The sequence below is a fragment of the Pelodiscus sinensis genome, chromosome 13 (assembly GCF_049634645.1).
Source record: "Pelodiscus sinensis isolate JC-2024 chromosome 13, ASM4963464v1, whole genome shotgun sequence".
Lineage (NCBI taxonomy): Eukaryota > Metazoa > Chordata > Testudines > Trionychidae > Pelodiscus > Pelodiscus sinensis.
Window position 1 is genome coordinate 15032573 of NC_134723.1, and position 16473 is coordinate 15049045.

General features: G+C 45.4%; 1 long non-coding RNA gene across 1 annotated transcript; it reads left to right on the top strand.

The window, feature by feature from the left end:
- The first annotated feature begins 7594 nt into the window (after positions 1–7594).
- LOC142831207 (uncharacterized) lies at positions 7595–15482 on the top strand. Its single transcript, XR_012906854.1, has 3 exons — positions 7595–8127; positions 8383–8412; positions 14834–15482. It is a non-coding gene; the product is annotated as an uncharacterized LOC142831207 (long non-coding RNA).
- The last annotated feature ends 991 nt before the right edge of the window (positions 15483–16473 follow it).

Sequence of the window (16473 nt, forward strand, 5' to 3'; positions counted from 1 at the left end):
CAAGGCTAGAACAGCCTTTTCCTCGCAGCTTTCTCCATCTTCTGAAATAAAAAATTATCTCCAGTACATTCTGGGAACTTGTTGGATAAACTGTGCTCTTCTGTGTTATTTTCCCAACAGATGTCTGGGTAGTTGAAGTCCCCCATCACCACCAAGTCCTGTGTTTTGCATGATTTGGCAGTTGTTTTTTAAACACCTCATTCACCTCTTCTTCCTAATTAGGTGGTCTCTACTAGACCCATGATATCACCCTTTTTTTTTATACTATTTATCCCTACCCAGAGACTTTCAACAACTCTGTCTCCTATTTCCATCTTAACCTCAGTACAAGAGTACACATTTTTAATATATAAGGCAATATGTCCTTCCCTGCCTGTCCTTCCTGAGCAAGCTGTACTCCTCTACACCAATACAGGTTAGAATGCTGGAAATGGCACTGAGAATCCAGCTGATCGCAATATAAGTAATTTTTGAATTCTTATGTCATGTCTGTGGTGAAGGGGGAGAAAGTTTTATTTTTCTCTACCATAATGTCTACAAAACCTCAATCAGCTATTTTATGTATTGTTAATCTAGGTTATCATCTCTACTTCGATACTTTGATATTTTTTCATTGTGGAAGAGTGTCATTCTATTTTTGGATAAGCTTGATCACATTTAGAGGATGGGTTTTTCAATTAATGTAAATCAGCATAGCACCATACCTGGGGATCAAGCCCTATAACTTTAGCTTCCTCCTAAGACAGGAGTGGGCAAGATATGTCTCGTGTCAGATCCAGCCTGCCAAGCCACCGGACCCTGCTGTGACCCTCACATTTGCTGACCGATCCTGTAAGCCTCATTTCCCCAGCCGACCTATCCGCGTCTAGACTACTGCGCTGTGCTGGATCAGCTGATTGTCGGCACAGTGCAGTGGCCATGTTTATTTTAATGAAGCAGGGATTATTTAAATCCCCGCTTCTTTGCCTATGCCAGGTAAACTAGTTTACATGGCTCTGTCGATGGAGCCATTTAGTCTAGACATACCCTCACATCCATACGCCCTCCCTAACCTAGGGCCCCAATCCCTTGACCCAGATCACAACCCCCCCTTCACCCAAACTCTGTCTCAAACCTCACACCATCTCCTGCACCACAGTCCCTTACCCCATTCGCCCTTCTTCACCCAACCTTTATCCTATACTCCACACCTCCTCCACAGAAAAGTGTGGCCCTTGACCACTTTCCAAAATTTTAGAGTGGCCCTCCACCAAAAATGATTCTTCACCTCTGTCCTAAGATGATCGCTCAAATGTTTTTCCTTGAAAAATGACTTTTCACTTCTTACTTTCTGTCCTGCTTTACAGACACACTGTTTGTTATTCTCTGAAGTAAACCTTGGTCCAGATACTAGAATTACTTTGCAAAATAGCTTTTCATCTCCACGCAGGGTTCTAGAAGATCATCAGTGCTTCCCTGGAGAAGAACAAAGAACCAGCATTTCTCAAAAAAGAAATTGATAGCTTTATGAGCTACCTATCTCTTTTACTGATTTTACTGATGATTAAAGGTCGAGAAAACATGACCTATGAAGGAAGATTGAAAGAACTGGGTTTGTTTAGTCTGGAAAAGAGAAGACTGAGAGGGAACATGATATATTTTTGAGTACCTAAAAGGACGTTACAAAGAGAAGGGAGAAACAATTATTCTCCTTAACCTCTTGATAGGACAACAAGCAATTTGCTTAAATTGCAGCAAGGGAGGCTTAAATTTGACATTAAGAAAAGCTTTCTAACTGTCAGGGTAGTTAACCATGTGAATAAATTGCCTAGCAAGTTTGCAGAATCTCCATTGTGAATGTGTGTGAGATTCAAGAGTCAAATCTCACTTTCAGTATTGAAAATGCATTTCCAGAAATGTTCTTTTACACTTAGTAGGCTTCTAAAGCTCTTTAAATGTTTACTCTGAAACATTTTAATCAGAGTATTATCTACTTATGTCCATAACTGTGTGGGAAAAGAAACTGAAAGTAGAGTCAAAAATCCAGATGTAGCCCTTGCTTCATTTCAAAGGTGCAGGCACCCTTATCGACTAATCAAATAGTCGATGCAAATTCCATTGGCTATTTGATTAATTGAGTAATCTAAATTTAACATTCCTATGCCCAGCCATCCCACATTGATGTCAGTGAAATGGCCCTTGTAATCCACAAGCATCTGCAGCAGCCTGGAGAAGTACCCCTTAAGGTACTTCTTGGCAAGGTGGTCGGGGGCCAAGATGGGGATGTGTGCTCTGTCTATGGCCCCACCGCAGTTAGGAAAGCCCATCACAGCAAAGCCATCCGCTAAGGTATCCTCGTTTCCCAGAGTCACAGTCCTCTGTAGCAGAATAGTATTTATCACCTTGGCTACTTGTATAACAGCCCACACTGTAGATTTCCTCACTCCAAACTGATTCCCAACTAACGCATAGCTGTCTGGCATTGCAAGCTTCCACAGGGCTATTGCCACATACTTCTCCGTGGTCAGAGCAGGTCTCATTCTGGTATTCTTGTGCTTTAGAGCAAGGAAAAGGCATTCACAAAGTTTCAAGAAAGTGGTCTTGTGCATTCTGAAGTTTTGCACCCACTGCTGATTGTCCCATACCTGCATCACAATATGGTTCCATCAGTCTGTGCTTATCTCATAGTACCTGAATTGGTGTTTCACTGTGTTCACAGGAATGATTGGTGGCTGCATCACATCACAATTTGATGCAAAATGGGATCCATGCTCATGCTGCTATAGCCTCTGTGTGGGCAACGAGGGACAAAAAAGGTGTCGAAAAACTATACCCCATTGATCTCAAGCAAGGGGGAGGGACTAGATGAGTGCATTATGGGATGCTGATGACATGAACCAATAACCACCTGCACAGTTTTGGTCCCAGGATGCACTGGAAACATAACCCAGAATGCAAAGCAGCACAGGCACTGTGGGATAGCTGCCCACAGTGCATCACTCTCCAAGTTAACAGTAGGCTCCTAATGGGGATGAGCTACTTTAGACTACATTAAATTCTTCCCTGAAGTGGGGACACAGACCTTCAACTTTGCAAAACTGGATGACTAGAAAACAACCATAATAAATTTGACCTCATCTCATAGTGTAGGTGTGGCTTATATAGTGCATACTAATCAAACTAAGACCTTGTTCCTGGAGCTGCCCTTGTGTACTGCAGTAGGACACTTGCATTTGGAGCTGATGCAGATTTGGCCAAGAATAGAAGAAAATTACCCCACTTTCCTTTAGGATGCAGTTGTCATTTTAGTTTCACCGTTGTATGCAAACAGTGTTGTACGTAGCAAATAGTCCCATAATGTATAGAGTTTTTTTTAAAGAAAAACACTTTTCCTTAAAAATTTCATTCAGTTTAATTTGTCAACAAAATGCAATCTGTGAACAGAAAGGAACACAAAGCAAAAGTTCCTAAGGGCTAAAAAAAATGAGCTGAAGAAAAATGGATGCAGGGAACATTATAAAACACAAATATAGTTCTTGTCAAAGAGAGATTAGGCAGGAACATAATCTTATACAGGTATGGGCCTGAAGGTAAAGAAGGAGCAAGGACGCTGAAAGAGGAGTAGCTAAACAAATTAATGTACAAGAGAAAACAATACAATAAATATATACAGGCAGTCCCCGGGTTACGTACAAGATAGGGACTGTAGGTTTGTTCTTAAGTTGAATCTGTATGTAAGTCGGAACTGGCATCAGCCGCTGCTGAAACTGATCAGTTTCAACAGCCGCTGAATCTGGACACCAGTTCCACTTACATACAGATTCAAGATAAGAACACCAGGCGTCCCCAAGTGAGCTGCTGCTGAAACTGATCAGCAGCTGATTCCAGGAAGCCCAGGGCAGAGCAACTCTGCCTTGGGCTTCCTGTAGTCAGCTGCTGGGGCGCCTGGGGTAGAGCAGCTCGGGTGCTGCTGGCTTGGTCCAGTAGCGCGGCTGCTCCTCGGAGCTACTGGACCAACCCAGCAGCACCCCAGCTGCTCTGCCCCAGGCATCCTGATTCAGCCACTGCTGAAACTGATCAGCAGCTGAATCAGGACGCCTGGGGCAGAGCAGCTGGGGTGCTGCCGGGTTGGTCCAGTAGCGCCAAGAAGCGGTGCTGCGGGACCAACCGGCAGTGCCCCACCTGCTCTACCACAGGCCCCCGGCTTTGCTCCACGACTCCCTGGTCTGCTGGGGGGGGCACTAGCTGCGTTCCCCCCAGCAAACCAGGGAGACGTGGAGCAAAGCTGCGGAGGATCCAGGCCGAACCGTGGCGCTTCCAGATCAGCGCCGCGGTCCGGCCCGGGTCCTCCGGGGCTCTGCGCAGCGTCTCCCTGGTCTGCAGACCAGGGAGACGCTGAACAGAGCGGCGGAGCACCGGGGGCCGGACCCTCGCCGCTTCCAGCTGATCTGGAAGTGGCGCGGGTCCAGCCGGGTGCTCCGCCGCTCTGCGCAGCGTCTCCCTGGTCTGCAGACCAGGGAGACGCTGAACAGAGCGGCTGGACCCGCGCCGCTTCCAGATCAGCTGGAAGCGGCACGGGTCCGGCCCCCGTGCTCCGCCGCTTTGTTCAGCGTCTCCCTGGTCTGCAGACCAGGGAGACGCTGCACAGAGCGGCGGAGCACCCGGCAGGACCCGCGCCGCTTCTAGCTGATCTGGAAGCGGCCGCGGGTCCGGCCCCCGGTGCTCCGCCGCTTTGCTCCCGTCTCCCTGGTCTGCTGGCTCCGCCAGCAGACCAGGGAGACGGGGAGCAGCTTTTCTCACCCCGGAGAAGGCGGGCAGCGGGACCACGCGTCCCGCTGCTCTAGTTCTCCGGGGCGAGAAATCCCCGTTCGTAACTACGGATCCGACATAAGTCGGATCCGCGTAACTCGGGGACTGCCTGTACATGCATACAATAAATAACTGAATCTCTATTTTTCTGAAAAAAATGGATTAGAGAGCTCTTCAGATAGAATAGAATCTGAACAAGCCATAGAAGCAGCAGCTCATACAAGCCTAAGTAGCAACATTATATATTTTTGGTATTGTGCACACAAGTCATTCATTATGTCATCATTATGGTTGTGTTGTAATTCCTAAACTATCAGTATCTCTTGACACATAAGACCCCTTTACAAGGATACTTACAGAGTTTAATATTATTACTAGTGACTTTTGACATTAGTAATGTATCTGCTAACCAGATTTTTATTAAAATGAGGGAATGGAAATGACATAGGCAAAAGGCATGACTGATCTTAACCTTTCACTGCTTTGTGAGTTTTGTTCATATTCTACAGTGGATGGGAGGCTGGATGAACTGGAATTAGAACTAAAGAAGAGAAATAGAACATCACACTATATAGAGAAGTAAAACTTCATGCGTATGTGATTGCTTTTAAATACATCATTTACCAGCAGATTGAATTTAGCTGTTTAAAAGAAGGCATCCAAGGGAAATTGCAATCACTTGTGGACTTGCAATAAATTATTGCTATTGTGTAGAACATTTTTCATTCTATGACGTAGAAGGGAAGATATAGAATTTTAGAAGAGATTGATGACATTTTGAAGTTAATGTCTGCAAATTGTCTCTTGGTCAAGTTTACATTGATAGTAGATAATGCTGACTACTTCTTATTTACAATGTGACTGGAAAGTGAGGACAGGTGTTCACATGGCACTTTTGAAGCCTGTGTTGCAAGGTAGTTATGTGCCAGATGTATTAAACATTCATAAGTCCCTTCATACTTCATCCACCGTTCCTGAGGATATGCTTCTATGCTGAGGATACAGGCAGTCCCCGGATTACGTACAAGATAGGGACTGTAGGTTTGTTCATAAGTTGAATTTGTATGTAAGTCGGAACTGGTACATATTGTAGGGGAAACTCTAGCCAAACATTTCTCCAGAGCTCAGTTTTATTCTCCCACACCTCACTTCCCTCAGTCCTTTATTCTCAAGCTGAGGTGTCTGCTGAGAAAAGCCGCTCCGCGTCTCCGTGGTCTGCTGGGAGAGGCACTAGCTTCGCGTCTCCCTGGTCTGCTGGAGGGAAGCAGCTAGTGCGGGGTTGCCTCACCCCGTTTGTAAGTAGGGATCCGATGTAAGTCGGATCCATGTAACCCGGGGACTGCCTGTATTTGTTTAAAAATATGTGCTAATTAAATTTGTGACTGAACTTCTTGAGGGAGAATTTATGTCTGCTGCTAATTTCATGTGGCAGCAATCTCAGATGATGACCCAGCATGTTTGTTTTAAGTACACTTTCACAGCAGATTTGTCAAAATGCAAAGTAATATTATTATGAGAATCCTAAAAAATCCTATCACACTCAAGCTAAGATTTAAGAATCTGAAGTGTTATCCAAAATCTGAGAGGGACGAGATGTGGCACTGCTTTCAGAAGTCTCAAAAGAACAGTCCAGTGTGGAAGTTAACGAAGAGAACCATCAAAAAAGAAAATCAACCTTCTTTTGGTAGCATCTGATGCAGATAATGAAAATGAACATGCGTCAGTCTACTCTGCTTTGGATCATTATTGAGCAGAATTTATCATCAGCATGGACACATCCTCTGGAATGATGATGGAAGCATGAAGGGACATACCAATCTTTAGTGCATGTGACACACAAATATTTTGCAACAGTTGCTACAACAGAGCTGTGCCATGTTCCCACTTTCAGGTGATATTGTAAACAAGAAGTGAGCAGCCTTATCTCCTGCAAATTATAAGCAAACATCTTTGTCAGAGTGATCAGCTAAACAAAATGTAGGATTGAGTAGACTTGTAGGCTCCAAAATTTTACATTGCTTTATTTTTGAATGCAGGTTTTTGTACACAATTATCCATTTCTAAGTGTAACTTTCATAATAAAGAGATTGCACTATAGTACTTGTATTATGTGAATTGAAAAATACTGTATCTTTCGTTTACTTACAGTGCAAGTATCTGTAATGAAAAATAAAGTAAGCTTTGTACAGGTTGTATTGTCTTGTAATTGAAATCAATTTTAAAATGAAAATTTGAAAATGTAGAACTCATTCAAAATATTTAAATAAATTATATTCTATTATTGTATAAAAGTGCAGTTAATTTTAGCACAATTAATCACGGCTAATTTTTAACTCCATGATTAATCACAACATTTTTTAGTCATTTGACAGCCCTAGTTTTAAATCTTCTACCTTCCTTCTAAAGTTTAGATCTTTCACAATGAATTAAATTTAACAATGAATAAAAATGAATGGCCAGAGGCTATGACTAGCTTTATACCAAACCTGACATGGCATTAATTTTGCCTTGACGATTATTCATTCTTGAATTCTGGTGTGTTTAGAATGGCAAAATAAAAGGTCACATATGTAATAGGAACCTGCATTAACATACCCAACATAAGAATAGTAGATAGGCAGAGCTGGGCAGGAACCAGATATTCTGTCATATGAAAAATTAATTTAAAAAATAATCTCTGTTCAGAAATGGCATGAAAACCAATTTGAATGTTTCCTGTGAAGCAAAATTTTGAATAAAAATTGTTTAAGTTTGTCAGAATATTTCATTCTGATTTTGACCTAATTTTATATTGTATCATAATTAATTTTACCTATCCTTGGAAGTGTTGCAAGGGGATGTGGATTGCAACTGCTTTAAACACTAAGGAGAGGGGATCACCACATGGGAGTGTAAAGGATTTTTTATTCAACTAAAACTGGGAAGGGAGGGGAATCTCATTCATACACTCAATCACACTTACAGTCCCAGGCAGGACGATAAGGCGAGCAGAAGGCAGTTCATATTCTTTGATCTTCCCAAGTTGACTCCTAAGCTGGTCCACTGGCCAGGCGATCCGAGCAGAGGGCGTTCTGGGAGGCTTCACTTGATGGTCCACCACCACTGTGTCTCTGTCCCTCTCTCCTTCAAGGATCAGCCACATGCAGCCTCTGAGTCTAGGCCTCTTGGGGCCGTGTGCACACCCTGCTGGGGGCCGTGTGCACACCCTGCTGGGGGCCGTGTGCATTGTTGTTTACTCCTGCTATTTACCTCAGACATTCTTCTGCACTCACTCAGGGAAGGGCTAGGGGGTTAACAGACAACACTCCAACAGTTTAAGGAACCAAATAACATTAACAGGTGAGAAAGAACAACCACCATTTTAACTGTCCCCTTACTTCTCCTTTGCCTCCAACAGGAAGCAGCCAAGGAATAATACAATTTTAAGCAAGCATCTAACATCGTTGGGGAGTCTCTGATGCTTGGCATAACAGTTCAGACTGCACCTGAAATAGCAAATGTGGGGGGGTGTCCAGCTACAATTGAAATGAAATACTATTTTGAAATTGAAAATCAAATATTCTGTTCTAAAAAGGTACTCTTTTCATCGAGCAGCATCCGCACCCTGCCTCCGAGGCAAGCGAGGTAAGTTTAAACCCCGGGCGGGAAGGTGGGGGGTGTGCCCCGGGCAGGGGATCAGGAGCAGTGTGGCTGGTGCATGTGTGTGGGGTCGGGTCAGGAGTAGCACAGCTCATCCGGGAGCGGGAGTGGGAGGGGCCCGGGGGTAGCGCGGCTGGTCCGAGGAGGGAGGGAGGGAAGGGCTGAGGTCGGGGGCAGCACGGCTGGCCCCTGCCTCTCCAGAGCTGCTTTCCATCCCCCCTTTTCCTCCCAGCCAACCCGGCGTTCCTTGACACCCCCCACCCAGTTCTGCTTCCTGCACCTCTTTCCTCCGGGCCCCCCTTCCTCCCGGCCAGCCCTGTGGCACCTGACCCCCACCAGCTCTGCTTCCCACCCTCCCTTCCTCCTGGCCATCCCTGCCCCCCGTCCAGTCCCTCCCCCTGGTCCATGATCAAGTGCAGCGGCGGATTTAGGGCAGGATGAGCGGGGCAGCTCCCTCAGGCCCTGCGCTTCCCGAGGCCCCGCGCATGCGCCGTGTCAAAGGGAGGGCCCCGCGAAATTTCGCTGGCCGGAGCCCCACCGCACTCTCATCTGCCTCCGATCAAGTGTGTCCAATTTTTTGGGGGGTGGTCTACCAGCTGCAGCTCCACAACATGCTCAGGGACAGGGCTTCTCCTCCTCCCCAAGACGCCAGACTCAACTAGAGGCTCCCAGTGCCGATTGCACCCCACCCTCCAGTCATTTCCTCCGCTGCCGCTAGGCTTCAGTCTCGCGCCCAGCCGGAAAAACAGGAAATACCAGACATTGCATGTTTCAGGTATTTTCTGGATTTTTTTTACCAGACAGAGGGCCCAAAAACTGGACTGTCCGGTAGAAAACCAGACATCTGGTCATCCTACAAGTCAGACTCGGTGCAGGCACCAAGTGCTGGGGAGACTGCCAGAACTTTGGGAACCAGAGACTGTGAGGTGGGGGTTTGTGGCCCAAAAGGAGGCTGAGAAACCTAAGAAAGACAGAGTAGGGGGAGCACCAGAAGGGTGATAGTCAAGGCGACCCTAGAACTCTGTTACAGACCAGAAGAGGAGGGAAAAATAGGGGGAAAGGGTCAGAGAGGAAGGGGCTTGTGCTGAGGGGAGGGGAGCAGGTCAGGAGAAGAAAGGAGAAGGCACCAAGGGACAGGGTGGGGGAGAGAGACAAATGCCAGGGGGCCAAGTGGAGACAATGAGGAAAAGGGCAGGAGGGGAAGTGTCAGTGAGAGGGGGAGACAGGATGATTCTAGGAGAGGAGAGGGGAAGGGCTTTGGGAGCTAGAGGGGAGAAGGGAAGGTGCTGGGAGACGGCTTGAAAGGGTAGGCATGAGGAAGGCAGGGATGGAGCAAGGCATGTGTGAGAGCACAGGGGCCTGAGGAGAACGGGGGCAGAGAGTGGTGAGGGGGTGGGCATCAGGGAAAAAGGGGGCCGGGGCAGTGAGGGAAGGGGGAACACCAGGAGGGTGCAGGGGTAAGAGAAGGTGCAGGTGCCAGGGGTTCTGGGGGTGAAGCAGAAGGGCAGACACCTGCAGGGGAGGGACCAGCACCAGAGGAGAGAGGCAGGGCAGGTGTGTAGAGGGAGGTGTTGGAAGAGGGGATGAAGAGGGGTAGGTCACATGATCAGAGTGGGGCTACTGGAGGAGTGGGCACATGGGGGGAGAGAAGGGCTGGTGGAGGGGGGCAGATCTCAGGAAGTCTGAGGGCAGTGAGAAGGGCAGGAGTCAGGACAGCAGAGGTGGGTGAGGGTTGGGGGAGGCAGCAGGCACCAGGGGAGCTGATTGAGCAAGGGGAGGAGACAGGGAAGCAGAGGGAAAAGGTAAAGGTTTATAAAATACTTATTAATAATTTGGGTGCCACAGTGGCACATCCAAACAAGCCAGAAACTCAGTACTGGTGCATAACACAACATTTATTGTGCTCATGGGAGGAAACTCTTAGAGGGAACACTTCCCCCAGCCTCTCTGCCCCAGAGTTAATGTCACACACACTGGGTTAATGCAATTGCAGGATAGTTGCATGAGGGGGGTTTGGTAAGGGCCAAACTAATCCCTATTGGTAAGAGGATGGTGGGAAAAGTCCTTGGGGGGAGTGGGTGTGTGTGTGTCACATGACACCTTTTATTTCTGGTAATGTGTCCATATTGACCCGAAAGTATTACCTCCAGAGGCGTGGCTAATGGGGGTTAGGAGGTGTGGCTAATGGGGGTCAGGAGGTGTAGCTAATGAGGGTCAAAGAGTACTGTTAAAAAAAATTATTTGGGTGCACACCCTAATGAAATGTGCTGCACACACAGCTATGTCCTACTCCACTACGTCCCAGCCCAGGACCCTAGCAGTGGCAGCCCTGGCTGCCACTGAGGTCAGCAGGGATCCGGCCCACAATTTTCTGTCACACTCTAAAGTTTTATAAGATTAGCCTGACAGTTGTTGGCTTCCCCTGGGCTACTTCCTAACTCCCCCTTGGTAGCTACCTGGCCCCACACGGGCTGCCAGTTCTCGGGGCCGTCGTAGTCTGCACCCTCAGGCAGGGTAAAGAAGGTCTCCTCTTCAGAGCATGGGTTCGGCAGTCCGGGCCAGTCCTCCTCCTCTGCAAGGTCCTCAGGGCCCTCCTGGCTTGGGAGTTCAGGGCAGGCCTTGGTTTTCTCCAGTGGCCAGGGCCCTACTGAGCTACCTGCTCCACCCCTTGGCCTCCGGGGAGTTAAAGGGGCAGGACACGTCTCAGCCCATCTGGGCTCGGAGAGGGGTTCTTCCCCCTCGGGGTCAGTGAGCAGCCACCTCTGATCACTATGCTCCCCTATTGGACCAAATTTGTGTGAATGAAGTTGTGACCTGGCACATGGGTTGCAGTACCTCTCACTCAAATTTGGTCTATCTGGAATCTTGTCATCACAATGCCTGGACCAAATCTGGGTGGTGGTAAGACCTCAGAGGTTGCAGTGCCCAGATCAGAGGGGCAACCCTAGCAGTCCCGTGGGACAAGAGCTGCTGTGTGATCCTTTAAAACATTCTAGCAACCCAATTTTGCTGATGGCAAACCCTGCTCCAGACGCCTGTGGGACCTTATAGACTAACCAAAGTGCTGGAGCATAAGCTTTCGTGGGGAAAGACCCACTTTGTCAGATGCATGTCTTCTCCCCGGAGGCCAAGGAGTGGGGCAGGTAGCTCAGTAGGGCCCCTGCTCCAGATGACATTTTTGATCTCACCACTGCTCGGGCCTTCCAAGAATGCTTCAGCCAGGTAGCTGTAATCTATGGGGAAGTTACCTTGGAACACTCCACCCACAATTTCCTCATTTTGAATTATGCAATGAAATTATTTACTGGGTGGAGTAACAACCTCATATGAAAGAGCCAGAATCCAGTTCTAGTTTCCGAAGCTTGCTCAGTGAGAATTGTTGAGATTAGTACTCTTTGTCCTGATGGCCAGACATTTGGGAAAAGCAAAGATGCTTGAAAGATTACTGATAGAAATGTAGCCGTGTTAGTCTGGTGTAGCTGAAACAAAATACAGGACTATGTAGCACTTTAAAGACTAACAAGATGGTTTAGTAGATGATGAGCTTTCGTGGGCCAGCCCCATCTGATTCCTTTTGCTGGGAATGTTTTGGGAAGTAGCAGATTTTCATTTGTCCTGCCCAGACTGCGAAAAGGTACAAGACAGGGGACAAGACTGGGGTTCCTTGATTCCTCTCCACCTCACAACAATCTCACTTAAAATGGTGGGGAATGACATCACAGGGCCCCTTGAGAAAAGTTCTTGGGGCCACAAATGTATTTTACTACTAGTTGACTACGCTACATAGTACTCAGACTGTTTACTTTTGGAACTTACTTCACATGGGAGCACCTGCACATCTTTTCTAAAATAGTTTTTCCCTCAGAATTGATCACTGATCAGGGGACAAACTTTATGTCTCATCCCTCTTAAAGGTTTGATCATGCTTGGTCTGTCATCCTCAGACCAATAGCCAGGCCCACCGAAAGGGGTGTGGGTGAAGGGAGTAACTGTTCCAGGCCTAGCAATTCCAAAGTGTGGGGGGGTGTCCCAACAAATGCTATTGTAGTAGCTGCAGTAGTTGGAGCCCCAGACCCTTTAAATCAGTGCCAGAGCACCAAATGGCATGCTCCAGTAAGCTCTGAGGGCTGACCACGGATTGTCGTGCAGTCTGAAAGGTGCTGAGGGCTGGCTGCCCCACTCTTGTCCTTTCCAGGGGCAGGGAGCTTCTTCCGCCCCGCCTTTCTCAGGGACCCAGTCAGTTTGTCTGCCTCACTGCCAATGTGCTAGTTGAATAGTTTATTAAAGCCCTAAAGTGCTGAAAAAGTTTTTTGGGACAGAAGTCAGAGACTCAATCAGTTACTGCTGTATCTTTTATTTGCACTACAAGAAGCGCTGCAGGCATCTACTGGCTTCTCTTTTTTTTTTTTTTTTTTGTTTAATTTCTCTATAGCAGACAATCCCAGGATATCTTAGATCAGGTCAAGGAGTCATAGACATACAGCCTACCCACTCACTGAATGTCCTACACTAAGTTCTGCAAACGAGGGAGAGGCTGGAAAGTCTTGATCAGTTTGTCCAGGCCCAATTGAGCCAGGCCTATAGTATACTCAGTGTTAGGATGAGGTTATTTCATCTGGGCAACCAAGTTATCTTATTGCCTCCTTGTTCAGAGAAAAATATCTAGCCAAGTTCAGGGTAGGTCCAATTGATTATGGGGTTTACTGCTGAAAGCAGTGATGAACAAAGCAGATTTACCATGTAAATCTGCTAAGGTCATGGAGAGCACAGGAAAAACATTTGATCCATCCAGAAGACGGACATGAACATTTAGGACCCCTGCTCCTAAAACTGGTTGAGGTAGATGCTAATGGGACCCCACTTAGGGAGGGGATGTTCCCAGGCCAGAGAGGACAATTAGAGAGTCTAGGGTGGGCATATGAGAATGTATTTTTTCCCATTTCCAGGACAAACTTCCCTAGTGACCCATCAAAGTAATATAAAACCTAGAACTAAGTCAAGTCAAAAGGCCTATCCAATATTGGAAAGGTTGAAGTCCCAGTTCACACAGGCAAAGATGTTAAAGCTAGGTATGACGGCAGAATTGTGAAGTCGCTGGTGTAGTTCAAAGGTCCTCGTCCCTGAACCGAAGGGAACTATTCAGTTCTGTGCAGACTTCCATTAATTGTGAAAATTCTACCGTCAGTGCTTACTAGATGTTTTGACCAGCTGTTTGATCAGATCAGTGAAGGCCAACACATCTGTGCATTATACTAAGGCCTATTATCAAATCTGTTCTATCCCGATTGCTATGCCAAGACAGCCTTCTTGGCCCTCATAGGCCTTTTTCAGTTAATTACTATGCCCTTTGGTTTATGTGGCACCATAGTTACCTTTCAAAGACTAATGGACCAGGAATTGCAGCCACATCAATCCTATCCACCGGCCTACCTGGAAGACATGGTTGCTACAGTCAGGATTGGCCAACTCACCTCAGGGACCTAGTCACTGTCATAAGAATGGCCATAGTAGGTCAGGCCAAAGGTCTATCTAGCCCAATAGCCTATCTTCCAACAGTGGAATCATCAAGTGATCCATCCCATCTCCCATTCCCAGCTTCTGACAGACAGAACCAAGAGATGCACAAATTGTGTACCTTATTTCGAGTTAATTTCAAAATAGCTTATTTATCTACACAGCGCCAAATTTTGTAATAAACCGCTATTCCAAATGTCCCTTAATCCTTGTGGAACAAGGTATACAGTGGTGTCGGAATAGCAAGGCCGTTATATTGTGAAATAATGAGCTTTTTCAAAAGATGCAGAATAGCTATTTCAGGATACTGAAAGTATCCTGAAATAGCACAGCAGTGCAGACATACCCTAAAAGCACACACAGTACAATTGCTCCTGGTGAGGATACACGCTGCTTACAAAAGGAGCAAAGCTTAGACGCATATAAGAGAAGTATTTACTGTGCTGGAAGTATGCCATGTAAGTTAGGTTGACTTAATTTTGTAGAGTAGACATGACCTTACTTTTGAAAATAGTTAAAAACAGGAGTATTTTCTGCAGATTTCCTATAAACAGCCTATCACTTGATCTGTGAGAATGCCACACATCCGCATATTATTTTATTATATTAAATGCTAATTAGGATAAGGACTTCTTATTGTTAGGTGATGCTCAAACAAATAGATTTCCTGTTGCAAAAGTCTTTTAAAAGGTTCAAAAATCTAGACTTCTTAAAGGCTTTTTCAAGGCCATAAATTCTTCTATCAGATCAGAACTTTCATAAAATATCAGGTCCTCTTTAAAATATTTGTATTGTTTATGATGTCAAGTTGCTATCTTGCATAAAGTTCTTCCTCAACTAAAGGGTGGAGGCCAAAGCAACTCCCAAATGCTAAAACTATGTTCTGTTGCAGGAGCTCTGAATTTCAATCAGCTGATGAAACAGATGTGCATTAAAGTGGGAGGATTAGACAGCTCATCATGAGTTCTGCATCTTTTTCTTTTTCTTTGTAGTTTAACTATAGACTAACTACCAAGAGTTGGTCTCTTGTTTCTTTTGTCATCATCCCAAAATCTGAGTCTTCTCTTCTGCTCATGCAGAGATGGTAGGAAAGGGCAATGATTTATTTTTAATTAGAGAACTAATTAATGTTCCCCCAACTCCTATAGTTGAATTATAGAACAAACTAAGTGAATTTTGGTCTTTGAAATTTTTCTACAAAATTTCTGCATTATTTTCCAAAATATACTACAGGTTGAACCTCCCTTGTCCAGCACCCTTGAGACCGGAGTGGTCCCAAACAAGGGAATTTGACAGACGAGGAGAGGTCATTTCTGGCCAGATGCTCTGATGCTGTAAATTGGCTGATTAATATCAATAGACTGTCTGGCTCGTTAATTCTACATTGTGATTTTACATTACTACTATCTGTGAAATGTGAAAATTTGGGGAGTTAATGTGTTAATTTTGTGGTGCTGAATTATCTGAAAATGACAGTACAGAGAAACACATGAAATAAGTATGATTTTAAGCCATTCTTTCCACTTATTGGGAAAATAAAAAGCAAAATTAGCCTATGAAAATAACACTTTGTATTTTTGTCTGTTTAATTAATTCTGGTAGTTTTCTCTCGATTCTAAAGTTTGGGTATATTCAAAAGGATCTTAATTATTTCAAAAGTAATTTTTTAAACAAAAATAATAACACTACAGGTGCTTCTTTGACATAGTCTTCCCTGTGAAATATTAAATTAAGAGCAAAGTATATAAAATATTTTTAAAGGCTTGATGTTACTACTCTTGAAATCAGTGACACCAGCACTGTGTCAAAATAGGTAATGATTCCACCTCCCTAACTTCTAATAACAATATGTGAATTGCTCATCAGCCAGCATTTGGGAGGGGAAAAGAAAATTATTGTTGTGAAATTGAACTCATTTCCTGTTCTCTAGTCACAATAAGCATAATGCCATTCTATGGCATTCCCCCATTACAGTGCCAGGCTTTTTAATGTAATAATTGCCCTACTATGTTCCAGGCACATTTTCTTTTAGTTTTACTAGGACAGATTGGGGCTATAAATTAAAACCATGAGGCATAACAAATAGTGGTATGCATTCAAATGACCTTCATGTTCCATAAAATTAGGAAGACAAAGCAACATGTTTACCACTTATTTATGTTGAAGGTTTAAAGATAGATACAATTATATTTTCTAGCTATGGAATACAGGCAGTCCCCGGGTTACGTACAAAATAGGGACTGTAGGTTTGTTCTTAAGTTGAATTTGTATGTAAGTCGGAACTGGTACATATTGTAGGGGAAACTCTAGCCAAACATTTCTCCAGAGCTCAGTTTTATTCTCCCACACCTCACTTCCCTCAGTCCTTTATTCTCAAGCTGAGGTGTCTGCTGAGAAAAGCTGCTCCGCATCTCCCTGGTCTGCTGGCGGGGGCGCTAGCTTCGCGTCTCCCTGATCTGCTGGGGGGAAGCAGCTAGTGCGGGGTTGCCTCACCCCGTTTGTAAGTAGGGATCCGATGTAAGTCGGATCCAT